This window comes from Sinocyclocheilus anshuiensis, unplaced genomic scaffold (genome assembly GCF_001515605.1).
Source record: "Sinocyclocheilus anshuiensis isolate Anshui unplaced genomic scaffold, SAMN03320099.WGS_v1.1 scaffold418, whole genome shotgun sequence".
NCBI lineage: Eukaryota > Metazoa > Chordata > Actinopteri > Cypriniformes > Cyprinidae > Sinocyclocheilus > Sinocyclocheilus anshuiensis.
The window spans coordinates 314,250-338,691 of NW_015544131.1; the positions used below are offsets into that span (position 1 = coordinate 314,250).

The following is a 24,442-nucleotide window of genomic DNA, read 5'->3' on the forward strand; positions in this document are numbered from 1 at the left end:
AGCAAGCCCAATCTTCGTTTTGAGTCTGGAGAGCTGGTGCTGAGGCCGTCTAAGCAGGCAGCCACTGTGGAGAAAGTCCACCTTTCACAAGTGGCTGAAGGGGTGCCCTTTGTACCAAAGGACCCTGAGGCTGTGCTGGGGGAGGCCAAGGTCAGGGTAGTCCAATGTGGAGGGTGTCCCTTTGATGACCTGCTGCTGGCAAGTCAAAGTGCCATCCAGTTTGGTCAATACAGAGGGAAAACCTTTAATGGAGAATAACCTTGGTTACTCCCTTATGGTCCTGTCTGGGCATCAGCGGGAGCGCGAGACTGGCAGATTGGACAGAGGTGCCCTCATGGCTAACAAAGATGTCTTTCTCATATATGCCTGCACATTCGAGAAGGTTGCAGAAGCCATCAATGTGCGCAGGCAGAGAGAGGGAACGTTACCTGGCTGTGAGGGTGACTGTCTGGTGGGTTTTGGGGTCCACAGGAAGAGCACCTTCAAGGAGTTCTATAAGGCCAAGGACAGGGAGAGGAAAAGGTAATATATGCTTCTGCTTGCTTGTTAATTGTATTTCTGTTTTGTATGTATTTTACTCTAATCATTCATGTATATTATTTTGTTTCTTATGTAGCTATGTGGAGTTCATTAGAAACAAGAAAACCAGTGCAGGCAGCAAGATGGATGCCCTGAAGAAATACATCTTGCAGAGGGACTAGAAGAAAATTAGGGCTGAAGAGAGAAAAAAGTCATCTTCTGCATCCCAGCCTGTCCCGCACCCTTCACGTCTGGCTTCTCCTCCTCCCACCCAAAGCATTCCCAGCCAGCCACAGCACACGGTGAGTTTTTAGATCTATACCTGGTGTAATTCTATGCACGTTCTAATGTAATTATAAATAACACTGTCAATTTTCTGCACTCAGACCCAACAGATGCAGATCTTCTGGCTTCAGCCATGGAGGTGGAGCCACAGGGTGAGTGTTTTGTTTTCTTTTGTGTCATATAGTATTATGTAACCATAAATGCCAATAAACTGAAAATAATTAAATCATTAGTACTGATTACAAAATTAAAATGATGTGTTCTTCACAGTACTTCCACCACCAGCACCACCTTCAATGCCGATCCGCTCACCTCGCTCGGAGCAAAGAGCCGCTCAAAGGCTGGTGTCAGCGGCTTCTGAGGTACAGTTTTCACTCCAGAAGTGTGCTTATATATATATATATATATTTATTTATTTATTATTAAATTACTCATTTGTTATTATTCATATATAACATATTTTTGTGTGTATAGGTTGTTCTCCCTGAGGCCTGGAAGCACTCCTTTCCAAAGGAACAACACGAGTGGATCGGCCGCTCCCTCTTCCGAAACCAGGGTGGAAGGGCAGTGCTGACGGATAACCTGCAGATGTGGTGGTACCCTCCCCAGCCACGTCTGCAGTATCATCAGCCTCCAGCATCGCCGGACGTGTTCTTCACCTGGCCGCTGTGTTTGTGGATGCCCTACAGGATGTGGTCCTACAAGCTGATCTGCAGCTCACCACACTGCAGACGGTCCGGTCAGAGACTGACTGCTTGTGGGCTCTACAAGACAGTGAGGCGGGTGCTGAACTTACACGGCTGGTATTTTCTGGCAACGGAATACCTGGAGTGTCAGCGCTGCCATAAAAAGCTGGCCGCGTGGTCCTACGACATCCTGGACCAGCTGGATCCGGCTCACCGCAGGATGTTCCCAGCTATCCTCACTTACCGGGGAGTCATGAAAAAAAAATTCTTATTGCAGGAAAAAATACATAGGCAGGTGCAGTTAACTACTAAAATGGTACACCATTAACTAGGCTGTAATGGTAATAATGCAACTTAAATTACTTTAAAATAACATTTTAAAAATTTGAAAGTTTTTAAGTTTTTTCACAAGACACGGTGTCTGCCAGTCAAGGTTCTACTCAGAATGTGTGAACGACCCCCCCCCCATGCACCTATTGAACTTAGCTTGACCTTTCAAAGGCGTCAAACTCAGAACAATAGCATTCCAACACCTTGAGACACTGCACCTGTCACCTATTCAGGAGTTAACGACCCCCCATTGACCCCAGTTTTTTTGTGTGTGGAAAACATCACACCTTTGCTTTAGAAAAAAAATAACACTTTAAATTAACTTTAATAAACTTTGCCTTTGTTTGTCTGCTTATTTTAACAGGTTCTCTTGTGATATGCATGTGGCAAAGTTGATGAGGGAGCGCTCTCTCGGCAACAGCGCCACAATGCTATATCACAAACTATGTGAACAGCATAGTGAGGACTGGATGGAGGACCCTGCAGTACCTGTCTGGGTGTGACCGGTTTCAGGGCACCACCACACGGCCCATCACACCTCCACCTCCGATGCCACCTGTACCAACTGCCCAGTGGCTCCTCTCTGTCCACGCAGATGATGTCCAGTCCCGGTATAGTGAGCTAAAAGCCAGGGTCACCTCTGTCTTTGGGTCCATCCTGAAAATGGAAACAAAACAGGTAACGTATTAATCACAGATTATTTTAAATGGATTTAAACCTTTGTATATGCAAGGCATGTTTGGAGCTCATTGAATTGTTTTGTTTTCCGACAACAGGTGGCCAAAAAACTGGCGGGAGCTGCAGCTGGGACCGCAGCCTGGGTCACCAATGTGGGCAATGAGCACGGACAGGTCCTCATTTTGTCAGGGATCTGGAAGGAGAACCCAATTGCAGTGTGAGTAACAAGGGTTTATTGACAAAACAGATCAATACAAAAGGGTTGTGAGGTGCACAGGTGATACCACAACAGGAACACAGTAAACAGAGATAGCCAATTAAGGCCACTGGAACAGCCTCAGACATCAACTGGCAGAATACTATAGCAGCAGAGGAGGCGGCAATACCAGGCCGGTGGAGAAACCAGAGCAAGGCACCAGAGAGCTGAGCTCAGATACTTATTGACCATAAACTCTGAAGCACCCCAGACACCAGGCAAGGGAACCAGTGGACAGGAACAGGTCAGGACAGGAACTCTTAACACCACAAGACAAAACATGGCTCCACAGGAACACAAATTACTCCAAGACAGGCAAAAGAATAAACAAAACAAAAGGACTAATAAAAAAAAAAGGTAGAAAATAATTATTAAATTAACCAACACAAATAACTAAAATATCAACCAAAAAATGAAAACAAAAGATCAGGACTAAGAGAACTAAATGAATACTAAAATAAAAGCAAAAAGACAAAAACAGACCAAATCCAAAAACAAGGAGCAAGACAAGAACATATAATTACAAGAGACAAGACTAGGGCAAGACTAGAGCACAAGATCAAACAGACAGGGAGACAGGAACACATAATCATGTAAAACCCTCCAGTAATTGCAACCTCCCGCTTGGGATTTCAGCCTTTCTCATTGGACAAGCTCATCTTGAGAGGTGTGAATCTTCTCAGACCTTAAAGGCCATCAGTGACCCGCCCCCAGTCTGCAGTTCTGTTAGATTCTGAGAAGATGTGAGCTAGAACGCTCCTAAGGACACCCTAAGTTCGCGCCATGCTTCGGCCTTGACTTTCCATTCACCATGATCCTCTGACTCAAACTGGTTCTTTTTCATCAACCAACTTCAGCAAAGATCAACTTGACCCTTCAGATTGCATCAAGCCTCTTTCAGACAGACGAGACGTGCAAGTATCAGACTTAGTCTTATTAATTGATACCTTAGGTATCATTTGTACCTTTTTACAAAGGTGTGTTTGAACTAAGAATCTGATGTTCCCTTCAGGCTGTAAACCTGCTGAATATGCAAATGGTTCCATAACGTCATTCCTTATTTCTCTCCTCTCTACTGCTTAAGCTTGAACCCTTTCCTATACCAACTGTATGCGTGTGTGTGTGTGTGTGTGTGTGTGTGTGTGGTTAATAAAGTCTTACTTGTATCACACTTGACGTTGTTCATTGTTTGCTCATAACTGGAGTCCCTAATCATGCAGATTTATGCTACATGCTCTGTGTAGTATTGTACAGTAAGAAAGTTATTTCTCTTAACCAGGAAATTAACTTCCTTAGAATTAACAGACAGTTGACCCTGAGAGGTCAAGTAAATACTTACAGCGGATCTAAATATTTATAATTAATTATAACTAGTTATGATTAATTATTCATATTTCCCCTCTGAGCTGATTCGCTACAGCAGTATGCTCGGGGACAGCCTCCACAGGTGGAACATGACTAGCAGGAACATACTGAGGGACTCGTCAGAAGCAGTAGATAGCTGGTCTGGTAGGATCTCAGTGGGCACAACTTCACTAGCAGGAACATCCTCTGAGGGACTCGTCAGAAGCAGCAGATAGCTGGTCTGGTATGATCTCAGAGAGTATAACTTGACTAGCAGGAACAACCTCTGTGTGCTTAGCAAGACAGACAGAATCAATCTTCAAGGGCGGGACAAAACTGACAGGACAGCCTCTTCAGGTGGAACACAACTAGTAGGAGCATCCTCCGAGGGACTCATCAGAAACAGCCGAGAGCTGGTCTGGTATGATCTCAGTGGGTGTAACTTAACTAGCAGGAACAACCTCTGTGGGCTTGACAAGACAAACAGGAACACATCTCCACTTCTGTGGATCTGACATAACAGGCAAGAACCGTCTCTATGGACTTGACGCGACTGACAGGAACATCTTCTGTGGACTTGACACAACTGACAGGAACATCTTCTGTGGACATGACAGACGGGAACGATTTCAAAGGGCTTGACTTGACTAACAGGAACAACTTCTGTGGACATGACATGATAGGTAGGAGCAATCTCACTGGACTTGACTGGCAGGATCAACTTCTGAAGGCGTGACATGAAAGGCTGGAACGGTCTCTGGCATAACTTCTGTAAACAAGTCAAATAGACCGGGAGGCTTGGGGAGGCTCTGACACCAAGGCCAACAAACTAGACACCTCTGGACTCACAGGGCTTGAGGGTTCTTGACTCGGGTCCTCCTGGACCCATGGGTTGAGTCTTCATAAGGAAGGCCCATAAGTTGAAATGCATGTCCCCTCCTTCTCCACATATGAGGGGGATGACAAAATATTGATCAGCCAACACAGGGTTAATTGAAGCGGACTTGATTGACTCAGAGGTGGCTACAATGGCCTGGGTCAACACTGGAATGACCCGAAATGACTTGACTGCAATTGGGATGGCCGCATCGGTCTGGATCAACTCGAAAGTCTGGAATGAACTTAACTGACTTGGATAACTGTAGTGGTCTCAGGAATGATTGGAACAGACTTGATTGAAGCAAGGATGGCAATCTCAGTGGGCTCAGGAGTGTCTGAAGCTGGTTTAACGGATACAGTGATGGCTTTTTTTTAATCAGGAGCGAGCGCTAACCTGGAAAATTTCCAGGCTTATCTGCTTGAGGTTTTTGAGCGGTGGAACGAGGACCACGCTGCTGCCGTCACACACGATGCTCCCTTGTCGCTGCGCTGCTACAGTGGCTCACTCCAGCACAGCCTAAATGAGCTCAGCCAGCGTCATCTTGGCTGTAGTCTTGTGCAAGACTACTCCAAGCTAGGACAGTACACAGGTATGTGTCTATAATGCCATGCTTTGTTGTTTTTTTGTAATGCACAGACTTCTGTTTTACAACCTTGTTTTCTATTTAATTTTCTTTTGTCAGGCGAGCTCATCGGGGTGGAGTACCTGTGCTCGCAGCAGTCCTGGGAGTTCAGGGAGAACTTTGGGCGGGACCCAGATGTCCCAGACGGAATCCCAACGGACTTGGGAGATATAGAAGATGAGGGATTTGGGGATGAGGCAGAGGAGCAGGACCACACCATCTCACCTCTTTCTTTAGTCTCAACCAAGGAAGCCATATGCTTGTCTCGGGATTCACCGTCACCCTCTCAGTCCTCCCAGGACTTGCCACCTGAGCCCCAGGAAGATGTATTTGCCATGCCATCACTTGGAGGACTTTTTCATCCATACTAACTGATCTTCTTTCTTCTTGTTAGGTGTGCAGAGGACCAGATGGGACTCCAGGATTTGACAGAGTGGTGGACCTGGCCAGATACCTTGTCAAGCTGAGGGAAAAGCCTTGCATCTCGGACAGGGAAGTGGGACAGACTGCCGGACAGTGACAAACAGGGTGTTTCCTATCCGCCGAGACACAAGGAAAGACTTTTGCAAGGCAGGTTCAAGGCCACCCACTTCAAAACCTCCACCTGCCATGGAAAAGAGAGCCTGAAGTGGTAAGTGAAACATTTGCACACTTTGAGCTGTAAAAATATAAATGACTATGCTTTTTATGCTTTATAATCCCCTATTTTATTTTACAGGTGTGTGCTGGGGCAGGGCTCGGGTCCTGCGCAGTGGCCGAATATTAGTAGAATTGTAGAGGCAGTATGTCTGGAGCTCTGCTCCATTCATCCAGCGGGGAAGGTGAAGTGGGGCGTTTCAATAAACCGCTGGACTGCCATTCTACATGACTACCAGGCCATACGGAGACTGGTGGGGAACTGCCCAGCACTACGGAGACTGGTGGGGAACTGCCCAGCGCTGAGGGGACGGGCAAGAATTCAGCTGTTTGAGGTCAATCAGCGGATGCTTTCTGTCTGGTAAGTAGTTTCATTGAAAGCCAGCTATAAAAGTAATTTTACAATTCTCAGATTATGTTCATCCTATTCATTGTGTCATTTCAAACAGGTACAACAACTACAGGAAGAAGCTGGAGGCAGATGTGCTGGCTCTGAGTGTGCCCTTACCTCAGATCAGCATGGTGTCTCACACCCAGCTTCCTGCAGCCAGGCAGATGACGTCAATGCCCTCTGCACCTGGGTCATCACTTCAACCTTTCCCCTATCTTGAAAACCCTGATCTGTCAGGTCAGGCCACGCGACGTGGGCAGCGACCTCCTCCCCCTGCATCAGCACCCGCTGCTCCACGGCCAGCATCTCTATCTGCTCCACTGGCAGCATCCCTCTCTGCAGCAGCATTCCTCTCTGCTCCACGGCCAGCGTCTCTCTCTGCTCCACTGGCAGCATCCCTCTCTGCGGCCAGCGTGTCTCTCTGCTCCACCGGCAGCATCCCTCTCTGCTCCACGGCCAGCTTCTCTCTCTGCTCCACTGGCAGCATCCCTCTCTGCGGCAGCATTCCTCTCTGCTCCACGGCCAGCGTGTCTCTCTGCTCCACGGCCAGCGTCTCTCTCTGCTCCACGGCCAGCGTGTCTCTCTGCTCCACCGGCAGCATCCCTCTCTGCTCCAGCAGCAGGAACATCGATGAGCAGAACAACTCTGTGGAGGAAGAGGAAGGCAGCAGAGTTTTTAGCTCAAGAGCAAGGGCTGCCCCGTCCCCAGCAACCTGCGCGAAAAGATCACACGTGCGCTCGATGTGGGCAGCCCAGAAAAAAAGAGTTTGGGCACACCAGGGTGGGCAGCTTCTACTTCTGTGCCACAGCAGAGGGAAAGACACTAGAAGAGTGGCTGCAAGAGAAGAGGAATGTGGGAAATCCTTCACTGTATTCTTTCTATTAAGAATTTTATTTTATTCTATTAACATTTATTTGTATTTAATAAAGATTGTGTAAATAGTCCAAAATGATTGTTCTTTATTTCAAAAGGTTTATCTGCCTACATAAAGGACATATAAAGTTTCCTAAATAATTATTTATTTTAGAACACTTTATGACTGTTCTTTATTTTGCTCCACAGCCAGCGTCTCTCTCTGCTCCACGGCCAGCGTGTCTCTCTGCTCCACCGGCAGCATCCCTCTCTGCTCCAGCAGCAGGAACATCGATGAGCAGAACAACTCTGTGGAGGAAGAGGAAGGCAGCAGAGTTTTTAGCTCAAGAGCAAGGGCTGCCCCGTCCCCAGCAACCTGCGCGAAAAGATCACACGTGCGCTCGATGTGGGCAGCCCAGAAAAAAAGAGTTTGGGCACACCAGGGTGGGCAGCTTCTACTTCTGTGCCACAGCAGAGGGAAAGACACTAGAAGAGAGGCTGCAAGAGAAGAGGAATGTGGGAAATCCTTCACTGTATTCTTTCTATTAAGAATTTTATTTTATTCTATTAACATTTATTTGTATTTAATAAAGATTGTGTAAATAGTCCAAAATGATTGTTCTTTATTTCAAAAGGTTTATCTTTTATCTGCCAGGACATATAAAGTTTCCTAAATAATTATTTATTTTAGAACACTTTATGACTGTTCTTTATTCTTTATTATTTATTTGCCCTCATAAAGGTTACATTAATAGATCAAAACCTTCAGGTTTATCTGCCTTCATTAAGGCCATGTTAATTGTTTTAAATGATTGTTCTTTATTTTAGAACACTTATTTGCCCTCATAACGGTCATTAAACAGTCATAAAAGACTATTCTTTATTTTAGAATGTTTATCTGCCTTCACAAAGGCCATGTTAATAGTCCCAAATGACCTCTTTATTTTAGAACATTTATTTGCCTTTATGAAGGTCATGTTAATTGTCTTAACCATTTCTTTTATTTGTGTAGCTTTTTTAAATTATTCATTAGCATTCTAATGTTCCTATTTTTTAAAATAAATTGTTATATACATTTTTTTTAAATAAACTTTATATAAAGGTATGAACTAAGTTGAATTTATTTAATCCCCTAAATACATCTCACAGTCTATTTTTTGTTTATTTATTAAGTAGTTCACACTAGAAACAAAATATAAAAAGTATAAAATATATAATTGTCAACAAATTACTAAACACAAATATAAATAAAACAGAAAAAATAACAGCAGAAACAGTACAACAAAATTAAAGATAATAAAAAGATTAAATAGTTCACATTAGAAAAAAATATAAAAATTATAAAATATATGTAAATGTAAAAATACTACATACAAATATAAAAAAGAAACAGTATAACAAGTTCTTTATAGAAAAAAAAGGGAGAACTTTGGGCAGGACCCAGACAGAGTCCCAGACAACTTGATGGAAGTAGAAGATGAGGGATTTGGGAATGAGGACGAGGAGCAGGACCTCACCATCTCCCCTCTTTCTTTGATGTCCACCAGGGAAACGATACGCTTGTGTCAGGATGTACAGTCATCTTCTCAGTCCTCTCAGGACCTGCCATCTGAGCCCAAAGAAGAGGTATGTTTGCCAGCATCCTTTAACATGCCATCACTTGGAGGACATTTTCATTCCTCCTGACTGATCTTCTTTCTGCTTGTAGGATTGCAGAGGACCAGACGGGACTCCAGGGTTTGATTGAGTGGTGAAGCTGGACAGGTACCTTGTCGAGCTCAGAGAAAAGCCTAGTCTCAGATGGGAAGATGCTAACATTGTCCAGCTGTGGGATAGACCCCCGGATAGTGACAAACAGGGGGTTTCATATCTGCTGAGGCACAAGTACAGACTTCTGCAAGGCAGGTTCAAGGCCACCCACTCAACCTGCCATGGAAAGGACAGTCTGAATCGGTTAGTTAAACATTTGTAAAATAATTAAACATTATAGAAAGTACTATAAATATTCTAATTTAATTATTATAAACATTAGTTAAACAGCTGTGATAAGGTGAAAGACTGTAAGCCTTTTATACTTTATCGTCCTTTACTTTATTTTACAGGTGCATGCTGGGGCAGGGGTCATGCTCTGTGCAATGGCCCAATATACTGTAAAGTTGAATTGTAGAGGCAGTATATCTGGAGCTTTGCTCCATTCATCCAGTGGGGAAGGTGAAGTTGGGCGTTTCAATGAACCACTGCCATTCTACGCGACTACCAGTCCATACAGAGGCTGGTGGGGAACTGAAGTGAACTGAGGGTAAGGACCAGGATTCAGCTGTTCAAGGTCAATCAGCTAACGCTTTCTGTCTGGTAAGTAGTTTCTTTGGGAGCCAGTTGTAAATGTCATTTTAGAATGTAGTCATGCAATTCTCAGATTCAGTTCATCCTATTATTTGTGCCACTTCAAACAGGTACAACAACTACAGGAAGAAGCTGGAGGCAGATGTGCTGGCTCTGAGTGTGCCCTTACCTCAGATCAGCATGGTGTCTCACACCCAGCTTCCTGCAGCCAGGCAGATGACGTCAATGCCCTCTGCACCTGGGTCATCACTTCAACCTTTCCCCTATCTTGAAAACCCTGATCTGTCAGGTCAGGCCACGCGACGTGGGCAGCGACCTCCTCCCCCTGCATCAGCACCCGCTGCTCCAAGGCCAGCATCTCTCTCTGCTCCACTGGCAGCATCCCTCTCTGCGGCAGCATTCCTCTCTGCTCCACGGCCAGCGTGTCTCTCTGCTCCACCGGCAGCATCCCTCTCTGCTCCAGCAGCAGGAACATCGATGAGCAGAACAACTCTGTGGAGGAAGAGGAAGGCAGCAGAGTTTTTAGCTCAAGAGCAAGGGCTGCCCCGTCCCCAGCAACCTGCGCGAAAAGATCACACGTGCGCTCGATGTGGGCAGCCCAGAAAAAAAGAGTTTGGGCACACCAGGGTGGGCAGCTTCTACTTCTGTGCCACAGCAGAGGGAAAGACACTAGAAGAGTGGCTGCAAGAGAAGAGGAATGTGGGAAATCCTTCACTGTATTCTTTCTATTAAGAATTTTATTTTATTCTATTAACATTTATTTGTATTTAATAAAGATTGTGTAAATAGTCCAAAATGATTGTTCTTTATTTCAAAAGGTTTATCTGCCTACATAAAGGACATATAAAGTTTCCTAAATAATTATTTATTTTAGAACACTTTATGACTGTTCTTTATTTGAGAACATTTATTTGCCCTCATAAAGGTTACATTAATAGATCAAAACCTTCAGGTTTATCTGCCTTCATTAAGGCCATGTTAATTGTTTTAAATGATTGTTCTTTATTTTAGAACACTTATTTGCCCTCATAACGGTCATTAAACAGTCATAAAAGACTATTCTTTATTTTAGAATGTTTATCTGCCTTCACAAAGGCCATGTTAATAGTCCCAAATGACCTCTTTATTTTAGAACATTTATTTGCCTTTATGAAGGTCATGTTAATTGTCTTAACCATTTCTTTTATTTGTGTAGCTTTTTTAAATTATTCATTAGCATTCTAATGTTCCTATTTTTTAAAATAAATTGTTATATACATTTTTTTTAAATAAACTTTATATAAAGGTATGAACTAAGTTGAATTTATTTAATCCCCTAAATACATCTCACAGTCTGTTTTTTGTTTATTTATTAAGTAGTTCACACTAGAAACAAAATATAAAAAGTATAAAATATATAATTGTCAACAAATTACTAAACACAAATATAAATAAAACAGAAAAAATAACAGCAGAAACAGTACAACAAAATTTAAGATAATAAAAGATTTATTAAATAATTCACACTAGAAAAAATAAATGTAAACTAAATGCAAATATTAAAACGGAAAAAAAATTAACAGCAGAAACAGTACAACAAAATTAAAGATAATAACAAGATTTTTTAATTATTCATTAGCATTCTAATGTTCCTATTTTTTAAAATAAATTGTTATATACATTTTTTTAAAATAAACTTTATATAAAGGTATGAACTAAGTTGAATTTATTTAATCCCCTAAATACATCTCACAGTCTATTTTTTGTTTATTTATTAAGTAGTTCACACTAGAAACAAAATATAAAAAGTATAAAATATATAATTGTCAACAAATTACTAAACACAAGTATAAATAAAACAGAAAAAATAACAGCAGAAACAGTACAACAAAATTTAAGATAATAAAAGATTTATTAAATAATTCACACTAGAAAAAATAAATGTAAACTAAATGCAAATATTAAAACGGAAAAAAAATTAACAGCAGAAACAGTACAACAAAATTAACAAAGATAAATGATTTATTAAATAGTTCACACTAGAAAAAAATAAATAAAGGATAAAAAACAAATGTAAACTAAATGCAAATATTAAAACAAAAACATTAACAGCAGAAACAGTACAACAAAATTAAAGATAATAGAAAAGATTTATTAAATAGTTCACATTAGAAAAAAATATAAAAATTATAAAATATATGTAAATGTAAACAAAATACATACAAATATTAAAATAAAAAAAGAAAAATGTAAGAAACAGTATAACAAGTTAAAAAATAATAAAAAAAAATTAGAAAAAGGATATAAATGTAAATAAAATACTAAATACAAATATTAAAATAAAATAAAAATCAACAGCGGAAGCAGTATAACAAAATTAACAAAGATAATAAAAGATTTATCAAATAGTTCACATTTTAAAAAATTCTAAAAATATATAAATGTAAACAAATTACTAAATACAACATTAACAGTACAACAAAATTAAAGATAATAGAAAAGATTTATTAAATAGTTCACATTATAAAAAAATATAAAAATTATAAAATATATGTAAATGTAAACAAAATACATACAAATATTAAAATTAAAAAAGAAAAATGTAAGAAACAGTTTAACAAGTTAAAAAATAATAAAAAAAAAATTAGAAAAAGGATATAAATGTAAATAAAATACTAAATACAAATATTAAAATAAAATAAAAATCAACAGCGGAAGCAGTATAACAAAATTAACAAAGATAATAAAAGATTTATCAAATAGTTCACATTTTAAAAAATTCTAAAAATATATAAATGTAAACAAATTACTAAATACAAATATTTTTAAAAGTCTTTAACAAAAAGTAACATTCAACAGAGGAAACTACTTAGAAACAGTTTTATTTATTAAATAGTTCACAATAGAGACAAAAATATACAAAATACAAAGAAAAAAACACTAAATACAAATATTTGTAAAAAAAAAAAATCTTTAGCAGAAAAAAAAATTATTAACAGCAGAAACTAAACTACTTGCAAACAGCTAAATACAAATATTTGTAAAAAAAAAAATCTTTAGCAGAAAAAAAATTATTAACAATAAAATTAATAAAGAGTATAAAAGATTAAGATAAAGAAAACAAAAATACAGTGGCAATTATTTAGGGGGAGCAAGAGACCGCTGCTCTGCCAGCCAAAGTGCCACAGTCTTGCCCTCATAACTGCTGCAAAAGGATTTGCCACCGTACCGTGAGTGTCCATAATCCTTCGTTTTTGGCTGCTGACACAGAGTGCAAGTCAGCGGTTTGCATTCCTTTGGCCTTTTCTGAGGCAGGCCCTGTGCAATGGCTTCCTCTCTCTTCTTTTTCCTCCAGGCAGTTGTCCGAGGCACGTCGTCAACATTGTCTGCGGCTGCAACCCTCTTCTGCTCAGAAGGCCATTGAGAAACTATCTTTCCAGCTGCGGTGGCACAGAAACTTTTTCCTCTGAAGAAGCTGTGACCAAACTCCAGTCTCTGGCTGTCCGCACAATCTGCATGGATATCCCTTTGAATCTGCTCGCCGTGCAATGGCTTTGTTGTGCATTAGGGCCTTTTTGTCCTCTTCGGCCCTCTTCTTTCTTCTCCAGGCTGTGGCCCTTGGCACCCGTTTAAGGGCTGCATCAGCTACAGCTGATGGAGGAGGGAGCACAGCCAGCGATGCGCATGTAGGAACTGTGTAAGGCAAAAATATATATATTAGACATTTGTTGCTTCTTACATTAATTTATTCTTTTAATAAATTTAGCTCTTTTTGTTTTTCCATAAACATTTTTTGTTAAATAATTTGAGCTTGACTAATAGCTATGGAATGCTAAATAATTATTAACTATATAACGATAACTATGTCTCTTTCCTCTTACACAGATATCTCAAAGAGTAGAGATTATCCACCTGTGCAGCCACTCTTGACTACATATCCAAAGACACTGATGGGGGACAGGAAGAGGAGCTTCAAAGCAGAATGGTACAAGATTCATCCCTGGCTTGAGCGGCAAGCATGCAGGTGTACAGGCACGAATTAAAGATGTGGCAAAGCATGCCTTTTACATTCACTGTAGCGCACACTGCCTAAATTTGGTACTAGTCGACACAGTCAAAGCAATCCCTGAGGCTAACAGATTTTTCTCACTGCAGGAAAGGCTTTATGTGTTAATGTCAGGGTCACATGTGCACAAAAAATGGCTTGCTGTACAAAGAGAAATGTTTGAAGGTGCTCCTAGAGAACTTCAGAGACTAAGTGATACTCGGTGGGCATGTCGTTATATTTCACTGCGTAATACTTTGGATAGACTGCCTGCCATTAAGAGAGTTCTGCAGGAGGTAGTTGAGGAACACAATGGTGACCGGTCAGTTGAAGCACAAGGTCTGCTTGCACAGTTAGACTTGAAATTCATTGTACATCTTGTTACGCTATGTAAAATCTTTGGAGAAGCAAGACTCCTTTCAGACATGTTGCAGTCATCATCACTTGATCTTTCAAAGGCTGTAGATTTAGTTCAAGCCTTGACTCAGACCTTGCTTGAGTACAGAAATTAGTCATTTTTTGATGGCCTTTGGACTGAAATAATAGATATAGCTGGAAAGTGTAACATTTCAGAACAACTAAATGAAAAAAGGCAGACACAGCTAAGTTTACAATTTAGTGGACATTGTGTTCTCTCTACAACTGGTGGGAGAAGGGCAGATGCAAGTAAAGGTGGTTTCTGTTCTTCCTTTTTTTACCCAGTGATAGACCAAATGCTTTCTGAGCTCAGCAGATGGTTCTCTAACCAGAACTGTAATATTATGAATGGCATTCAAGCCCTAAATCCCAAAAGTGATGCCTTTCTCAAAGATGTCCTCTTTTCTTTGGGTAGAATGTATAGCTCAAATATTGAGGATTTGGGGCATGAAATACATCAGTTCAGAAGGATTCTAGACAGAAAGATAAAACAAGCAGAGGCCCTCAAGTACAGTGGAGCTGGCATAATTTATGGAACCTTATAGTGAGGTCTTTTTTGAGCTCTTTAAACTTTGCAAAATCAGTGTTGCAATTCCAATCAGTACAGCTTCTTGTGAAAGGAGCTTCTCCACTCTAAAACTAGTCAAGACACATCTGAGATCTACTATGGCAGATGAGCGAGTGAGCAACTTGGGTGTTTTAAGTATCGAATCCAAGCGGGAAAATGATTTGAATCTTGATGAAGTTGTTGATTTGTTTGCAAGGAACCACAAAAACCGACGAATACAGCTTCTATGAATACATGATGTTACAGATGACCATAAACACATTTTCAGATGACTGATGTTGATTTGTGGATATGTTTGATTTGTGTTACATGTACAGTACTGTGCAAAAAAGTGCCTGTGCTTAGATACTAAAAATGTGTTATCCTCATTGATCATTATCACACACTACAATATACAAATATTTGACAAAATAAATGAAACATGATGAAACATTCATTTGAGTTGAAATTGTTATACCTTACTTCTAGAGATTGCAGTGATACATTACATGGTGAAAAATGACTGAATGAATAATACTCAAAGTAGGTTAAAATTAATTTTAATAGTGTGCCCCCTAAAAGCACAAGTGGCCCCTGCCTGGCCCCCCACCCCCGGTTCCTGTGGTCTAGAACCGCCACTGCTCTGCCCTCTGGACTCGCAAAGCTGTGTTGTCCAGGTCCATTGAAAGCCTCTGGCGAAATTTCTTGCGTCGTTCCTGCTCTCTTTTTGAAATTACAGGAGGCCATCTCTGTTTTCTGGGCATTAAATGCACAATAACACTGCCCTCTGAAGAATATTGACTCTTGAAATCAAACTGGCTGACATCTCAAATTGTGGGGTGTTACGGCTCAGTGTGTTCTCTTTCTAATATTTGTCCACTAGGTGGTGGTGTTCCGTGGTTTTGCCTCTCTTTCAGAGCGAGCGTCAGGTACAGGTGTGGAGTGTTACCTGTGATTGGCGTTTGGGTTTAAAAGACGGAGATTCAGAGAGCAGTGGAGACCTGGACTGGACTGCCGTTCATCTTCCCTTTCCAGCCCTGGATTGTTTTCTTTGTTTGTTTCTTTCTTTCTTTATACTCATATTTAACTTATTTGATTTATTCTTGATTAAATGTTTATTTGTTAAACTTAAGTCTTCTGTGTGGCCTCCCCTTTTGGTAATGTTACTTCACCCAGAGCCAGGTGGTTGTAACATGGGGCCACAACACTTATACTCATGTAGGTGGGGTGGGGTCAAGATGCACAGGGGGCCACACAGGGGCCAACAGAGAAGATTGGCCTGGATCTTTTGCGCGAAAGAGAAAGCAATGTTCTCTCAGCGATCAGTTGTATGACTCCCATCATAGTAGACCACCAATATCCAGCACCAATGCTGCGGAGAACAATCTGCCCGTTGGTGCTGGTGAAGAGCATGAGATGCCAATGAGAAAGAAAAGGAGGACAGAGAGTTTTGAGAAGCTGCTGTCTCTTAAATCCATTAAATGGAGCAGTGGCTCAGACCAGGCAATGATATATGAGAGATCAAGTTGAAGGTAAACCAAATGACCAGTTGGGAATGTGTAAATGTTTTCTGTTTACTAGAGCTCTGTACATAAAAAAAAAAAAAATTAAGATATGCTTCAGCTAGATATGAGTATCCATTATTGGAAATCTAACTCATGAATTAGGGGGATGTTTCTGTTCCCAAAGCTTAAGTGTCCTTAACTGCCATATATCTACAATCGTATTTTATTTCAAAATCCAAAAATTCGGTGAGTCATGGTAGCATTTTTTTTTTAAATTGCAGGACATATCGTAAATCTTCAAAAAATATGAAACATGGTTTGAAGAAGTTTTAATTTTAGATTTCATGTAGTACCTGAAAAATGGTCATAATATGAGAATGCAATATTAAATTATTATTTGTTTAAAACATACTTCTGTTTGTTATTCCCGTCTTTAGATCATATTTCTCATATATGCAGTGGTTCTCAACCTTTTTTTCCACTGGGCCGCACTATGGTCCAAGTGCAAGTCTCACGGGCCGCACGCATATTATTTACATATTACGTCACCAATACAAACCAACCAGATTTATAACATTACAGCCTAAATATTATGATATCTAATCGATTACATTCATTGAAATAAATAATTCTACTCACCATTAATAAAACATCTGATGCTGTCGGGAGTTGACCAATTTTGTGAAATTCGGCTCGAAAGGAGTAACAGCACAATGAAGTTGTGATTGTAAGTTGCAGTCTGTAAGATGCGCGACATTGCAGAAAATGTGCGTTCACAAACGTAGCCTATGTTGATCCAAATATGAAAATCACTTTCCAATTTAATAATCTGAGGTTCTCTCCAGAGATGTTTTCCCACATTTCTGCAATTAAGGATGGTTGCTGCATAGTATGGTTGTTTCCTTTTGCCCGAACATCTTCAAGTGAGTGGCGGGGGAAACCGAAAGCCCAGCACTCTCTTACCTTCACTACTGATACTGCGACTATTCTTGTTTGTAGGCCTATGTGTTCCTTCGCTGGCATTTTCCACATTTTGTTTTTCCCCCTTAATAACAAATGTGTCCATTCTGATGCTCAATTTTACCGAACTAATGGCTGCTGATGACTATTTGAATTGAATTCTGCCAAAGTGCGCGCTTGTAAGTTCGTTAAATGCGTAACGTTAATTATGCTACGTGACTACAGGTCTGCTCATGTCTGAAAATAGTAATATAAGAAAAACAAAATTATTTTACATAACAAAAAACATTATAGCTTATATTTGTTAAAATGAATGTAAAAACTAAAATGAATTGTGAAACAAAGTTTTTTTTTTAATTGGGTTCAGCATGGCGGGCCGCACTTGAATTCGTGACGGGCCGCATGCGGCCCGCGGGTTGAGAACCACTGATCTAGAGGAACCTCTTTCCAATGATCTTGAAGACCTTCCTCCTGCAGATCAGCAGGTTCAAAGCCCTCCAGCTTCAGTCCACCACAGCATCAGCTCACAACAGCAGAGTGGACTTGACAACAGAGGGTAAGTTTACTGCCCCAAACGTTACAAACAATACTGTCAATGTTTGACACTTCATGTCATCTATAATTGTTAATCTTTTAACAGCTGACATTCTGAGCTGGTCTGAAATCGGCAAAATGCTTGGTGAGGTAGGATTCGGCAGCGTCTATGAAGGGAAACGCTTGGAGAATGGCCTTGAGGTACTGTCATGTTCTTACGATATTTAACTCCATTGTTTTGTCTCACTGTTTCCATTGTAAGTCATCTCAGTGTATATTAGTGCTCTTGCCATGTTGTAAATGCAATAAATGTTTATTGTCGTTCAGGTGGCAGTGAAAATTGCCAACAAGCCAAGGAACATGAAATACATCTACGTTGTAAGTAGGCTATGCTTACTGAGCAAACATACTGACAACATTTTTGTCCAAGACTGGACTAAAGTCCTTACTTGGGGAAGCAGTTCTATCTAACAATGATCTTTCGTCTAGCCTGGTCATCCCGCACCCCTTTCGTTAGAGGTCGGCCTTTTACTCCTTGTTAATAAGGAGTCCAGAGTTCCAGAGATCATTCAGCTGCTAGACTGGCAGGAAGAGCCTGAACGTTACATAATGGTCTTGGAACGCCGGTCACCCTGCAAAGATCTGTGGGATTATACGATGCTTCAGGGAGGATTCGTCAGCGAGGACACAGCACAGTCTATCATGGCACAGGCAACAAAGGCCGCTCACAATACTCCAACGAGGAGTATTTCACCGGGACATAAAGCTGGAGAACCTCCTGATCAACCTGCAAGACTCCGGCTATGAGCAATGTTGTGGTATGTATCATGCATCACACCTGTAGTTTGGGACTTAACTTCAAGTAAAGAGTTTAATTGGTATCCTGTAAACCATATCTCGCTTTTGAAGCAGCATTTAGTTTTTTTTGGTTTTTGTATTTAATAAAACCAGATATTTTTTTTACAATGAAAATGTTACGTCAAGGCAAAATCTCTTTCCTTCAGGCACACCAGAGTACTGACCACCTGAGTACTACGTGGACCACAAGTACCACGGGAAACCAACTACTGTATGGTCTCTGGGAATGCTCTTGTTGGTGTGTGGAGACTTCCCAGAACCCAAAGACACAGAGTCGATTGATTACGGTGTGTGGTTTAAGCCTGACTTGTCGAATGGTAAGATGCCATTCATCACAACAAAGAAGACCAACTGTAATTGAAATCATGCAAAACAAGGAAACAAAGAGGGAGAAGTAACACCCAAGCCAAGTGGCTATATAAAAGTATATAAAATACTTTTTTTCTGATTGTACAGTGTAGAATGGTCAGATCTTACAGCTTAATACAAAGAGAGCAGTTTAAGGTAATAATCTGACTCTCTCGTCTCTTCCTCTCTTTCAGAATGCTGCCACCTGATTCGGTCCCTGCTGAATGAAAGCCCAAGCCAGCGGATTGATTTGGGGGAAATCCTTTCACATGAATGGTTTAAGGTACTGCGCTACAAATGATTTAGAATGTATATTTAGATTTTCTTTTCCCCTAAAAATTCATTTTTTTTTTTTTAAGAATAATGTTTGTTTATTGTGACGAGAAGAAATCTGAAGCCAAATTTTTTTTCTAATGATAATGTATATAGACAATAACCCTGATTTCTGTATACTTTATTTTTTGGTCCAGGTTTAGAGCCTGCTGTCTGCATGGTCCCTCAATGCCTTAGCATGCCAAACCTGGTAGCATTTGGCGCCTTGGTTTGAGCCAGTAATATCTGTGTCTGGCAGTATTACTTGCATATATGGTGACCCCTTATGTAAATAGTATTTTAAAAATGTTAATTATTGTTGTTGTTGCCATTGTCATTATAAATTTATTATTATAAAAATTTTTAAAAAAAAAACATAATTTTTTGGCAGACTTTTTGTTACCTCTTTTCCACCAAAATGGTGTCTGTAATGGTGCCTGGTTCTCAGTGCTCAGTGAATCTGTCACAAACTGCAACATGGAAAAGGTTTCATATTAGCCTTCCATCTCCAGTTACAATAGCTATTTGCCACCATCTTTGTTTAAGTGAAATGTAGTCAGAGTATACGGAAACTACAGAATACATGGAACACTTCAATTTTAAATAAAGTATTGTTTTTGGTAACACTTTACATTAAGGTTCCCTTTATGAAGGGTTTATAAAGATGTTCATAGATGACTAATAACTCATTTACAAATGCATTACAAATCATTCATAAGCAGTTATAAATGGATGAATAAAAATGGTGATTTTAATGAAATACTTGCCAAACAGTGAGCCATTTTTAACTCACATGTTATAGATGCTTAATAAATATACTTATTATTACTTCTTTACATTAAACCACTGGAAATAAGTATTTTACTTGAGTTTTTATATTTCACTACATTTCCTAATTAAAATGTATACTTTTACTCCGATACATTTCACCGAAGCATATTTGTTACTTCAAAATAGTCAGAAGAACACGGACTACAGGAAAGCAGGTTTGACGAATCAGTGGTCTGGCGTTTGCAAGTTAGGCTCCTAAAAACACCTTTGTTCACGTGCAAACAAGTGCGCACACAACCGCGGATGATTCATTTTCCAATCAAGTGGAGTCTGGGGCGTGCGATACAGCATCGTCTGTGATAATATGGTAAGTGTTGTTGTAATGCTGTGCGATCTGACATTATCAAGTAGGCTATATCACCAAATCACACACCGAGTGCATGCACGTTGATTTATTAGTCTGTTAAAACTCAATTCATTCAAGGCATTCGAAATTGTAGACGGCAAAAATGCTTCTGTATGCTTTTTATATTTATATAATTTAATATAGTTAACTTAATCTATATCACACAGAGTACCGTTTTTCTGAGATATCAGCAGATATCAGCATGAACGCATTTAATAATTTTATACAAGTTCAGTAAAGCAATAAGTGACTTACATTTTAGACATATTGCTCGTTTTTGCTCAATTTTGCTAACGAAAGTAGTTCCAAACAAAGATCACAGCACTGTTTTGCGTCTCTGAGCAATGGACGGTGTTTACTTATTGAATGAATCAGCTTTTTGAACTAATCAGTTGAATAAATGATTCAGTTATTCACTCAGTAACACAGTCAAATGCTTTGTTTCTGAATGAATCAGTCGTTTGAATGAATCGGTTGATTCTCAATGATTCATTAACAGTCACTTGCTGTCACCTACTGGCGGTTTTTATTTCACATTTCGACTTTTTTTTCATGTTTTAAATTATTTCAAATATCAGTATTCAACATTAGGCCTATTTATGCATCTGTAAACCATAAAGTGTGTAAATACATCTAAATGCTATTTCAGATGCAGATTCCAGAAATGTTTTCTTATGTTGGAATGAAAGACACTAAGTACTGAATGAAGACAAAATGGAAGAAAGAGTTAAAACTGAACACAATCTTTTCCATTTTGCAGTTACTTTTACTTTCAATACTTAAGTACGAAACGTTTTTTTTTTTTTTAATCTTAAATGTACTTAAGTACAATAAATATCACATACTTTAAGACCTTTACTCAAGTAATATTCTAAACGGTGACTTCAACTTCTACCAAAGTCATTTTCTGGTAAGATATCTGTACTTTTACTTGAGTATGGCTTTCAGGTACTTTATACACCACTGCTTATTTCTCAAAAGAAGATTCCTGATTTATTTCATGATGCAGCAAAAATTAATATTTATAGCGAGACTGAAGGGTGTTGTTTTTCTCATTTATCATGACTCGTGTCTTTTCTTACAATGTTTCTTACCGAAATCTATGCTGTATAGTCCAACTCAGGAGGGAGGACGGGGGCTCAGGAGGATGACGAGGATAATACATGTTAACCATGAGTCACTCTCACTTTACTCCTTGAATCCTGATTTATAATCGTGACATCGTCTGATAAAATGAACATGCATCTATGCAGTGGTTTTGGATATATTGGCCTGGTTTCACAGACGGGGCTTAGGTTAAGCCAGGATTAGGCAATAGTTCAATTAGGACATTTAAGTAGTTTTTATGTAACCATGCCTTAAAAAAAACAATACTGGTGTACATCCTGAGACAAAACAAAGGCACTGCCATTTTTTAAGATCAGTCAGTGCAAGTTTCTTTCAGCTCAGATTTACATTTTAGTCTGGGATTAGGCCTAAGTCTTGTTTGTGAAACCGGGGGATTAATTTTCTGCTTTATGCAGCGCACTGCCTGCGCCTGAGTAACAAACTATGTGCATATTAGTGCATATCAGTAAGCGACAGGTGCTTGGAAACACTGTTTTGTACTCATTTACTGATGAGTCTGCTGCAGTACGGCCCACTGAATGTACTGCTTATCTGCCATTCACGGCACAGAACAGACGCTGAGAGAGGCAATATTGCGCCGGGAGAGTCAGGCCTCGTGCTCATGGGGCAGAACCGACGACATCTTTCAACTGAATGAAAGCTAAGGTTTATCCAAAAAGTCGCTAGGCTTGTCAGTTTTAAATTTTAAAAATCACACAAGGTCCCCAGATAATACTAATCCCGTGCGAATAGGGCTTAAGATGACTTAAGGGAGCTGTTTTGGGCCCTTAAATTTATCAAGGTGAAATAGTTACTAAGGACTTTGTAGCAACACTTAAGGGAACACTCAGATAATTAAGGGAAATTCTTAATGACAGCCTCAAGTTGACCCTTAGGTTTTTTTTCTTGCAACCCAAGTTTCACTAAGGGTACCCTTATCCTTATAACTAAGGGATTTCTTAGCTTAAGGGCTTTCACAACTTCTTGTTCAAGCTCTTGTTCTGTCCAGGCTGGACTATTGCAATGCTCTCTTGGCAGGTCTTGCAGCCAGTTCTATCAAACCTTTACAATGAATCCAGAACGCAGCAGCAAGATACATTTTTAATGAGCCGAAAAGAATGCACGTCACACCTCTGTTTATCAGTTTGCACTGACTACCAGTAGCTGCTCGCATCAAATTCAAGGCATTAATGTTTGCCTACAAAACCACCACTGGCTCTGCACCCCTTTACCTAAATTCATTTCTATTCTATGTTTTCTTTTTATTTATTATATAATAAAAAAAAAACCTTGCTACGTGTATTGCGTTAAGCTAACTGAGACTTATTATAGCACTTGCATATCATTGCTCTTTTGTTGATTTTGATTGCTTCCATTGTCCTCACCTTTAAGTAGCTTTGGATAAAAGTGTCTGCTAAATGACTAAATGTAAATGGTTATAAGAATGTTATTAAAAACGTTTTTAGAACGTTCCATTCCTATTATATTAATGTTCTAAGAATGTTTCCCTAATGTTCCCAGTAAATTATAAAAACATTATTGTTGAAGGTTCTTAAGATGTTCAAAACGTTTTTTTAGATGTTGTATTAAAGTTATTGTTTGGTTATAAGTCCCACAAGGTTCAAAACTTTCACCGCTCTTGTTCAGCCTGTATATCATAGGTCACTAACAGGTGGACCGTGGTTTGTGTCCGGACCCAGAAGCTGTCCCATACGGACCCAGACCTACAGCCAAAACAGAAGGTTATGATTTAAAACCTGACGGGGCACTTCTATTTCAACCGGTGAAGCTTTTGTAGTCTTTACGGTAGTGGAAACGCACAGACCAAAGCTGCAGCCCAATTCATAGGCTATATCCTTCGAAGGCCCCATTTGAAAGCCGATTGCGTCACGGCGGAGCGATAAAGGCTGTCCCAATTCAAAGACCTACGAAGGCCTCATTTGAAGTGTGTTTGCGGCGCGGCGAAGACCGTCCCAATTCACAATGCATGACCGTGGCGTGACGAAGGCTGCCGTAATTCAAACGCAACTTTAAATGCACCCTCCTTTTCTCTGACAAATGAAGGATACAACAGATGTGCCCTGTCCCAAATGGAACACTTCATGTTCACTTTCGGTCATGTGGACTTACAATGGCCCCCGCGTGTCCGTTAAGTCCACGAGACCGTAGGGTGTCCCATTTGTCATTTTAGCATTCAAAAGGGTGCTCGCACTGGGGCGAGCTCCGCAGCTGACTTCTACCCGACAGTCAAGGCGGCATTACGTCATGAAAGTGCGGACTCAAGAGGAAGATCGTGAGGGTTTAGGGTGCCATTTGGGACAGGGCCATGGATCCTTTGCAGCCTACCCTATCCCAGAATTCATAACGTGCTGGTGGCGACGAGACTTTTATTCAAACAAAACAGCGGGTGATGTTTCTGTGGCGGCTGACGTGTAATTTTTTATTGTGTACTTTACTCAAATAGTTAGCAACACAAATGTTAAATCAGGGGTCTTAAAAAATGTGAAGTTAAATTAACAATACCACTGCACAGATTAATTTGTTAGGTAGTCTGAGGCATAAGTTCTTGTATTTATTAAATTAACCCTTTAGGCGCCAGGGTTTTTTGGAAAAAAATGCTGGATTTTGACATCAAGATTTCAAAAGCTTGTGGCTTGAAAGGGCTTAAAGTTCTACTGTAAATTACAAAAATGTTGGGCATGACCGAAAGTTTATGTGGGGTGTAAATAGTCATCTAATTTGCATATTATAACATCATCAGGGGCGGCCATCTTGAATTTCATAATATTCAGGAAATAGTAGATATTGAATTGATGTTTGAACTTATTTAC

The 24,442-nt window shown here is 40.0% G+C and overlaps 2 pseudogenes; both read left to right on the forward strand.

Annotated features, from left to right (window-relative positions):
- The first annotated feature begins 937 nt into the window (after nt 1-937).
- Nucleotides 938-6,108, forward strand: LOC107694889 (uncharacterized; annotated as a pseudogene).
- An 11,593-nt stretch (nt 6,109-17,701) lies between these two features.
- Nucleotides 17,702-19,080, forward strand: LOC107694891 (serine/threonine-protein kinase pim-3-like; annotated as a pseudogene).
- The last annotated feature ends 5,362 nt before the right edge of the window (nt 19,081-24,442 follow it).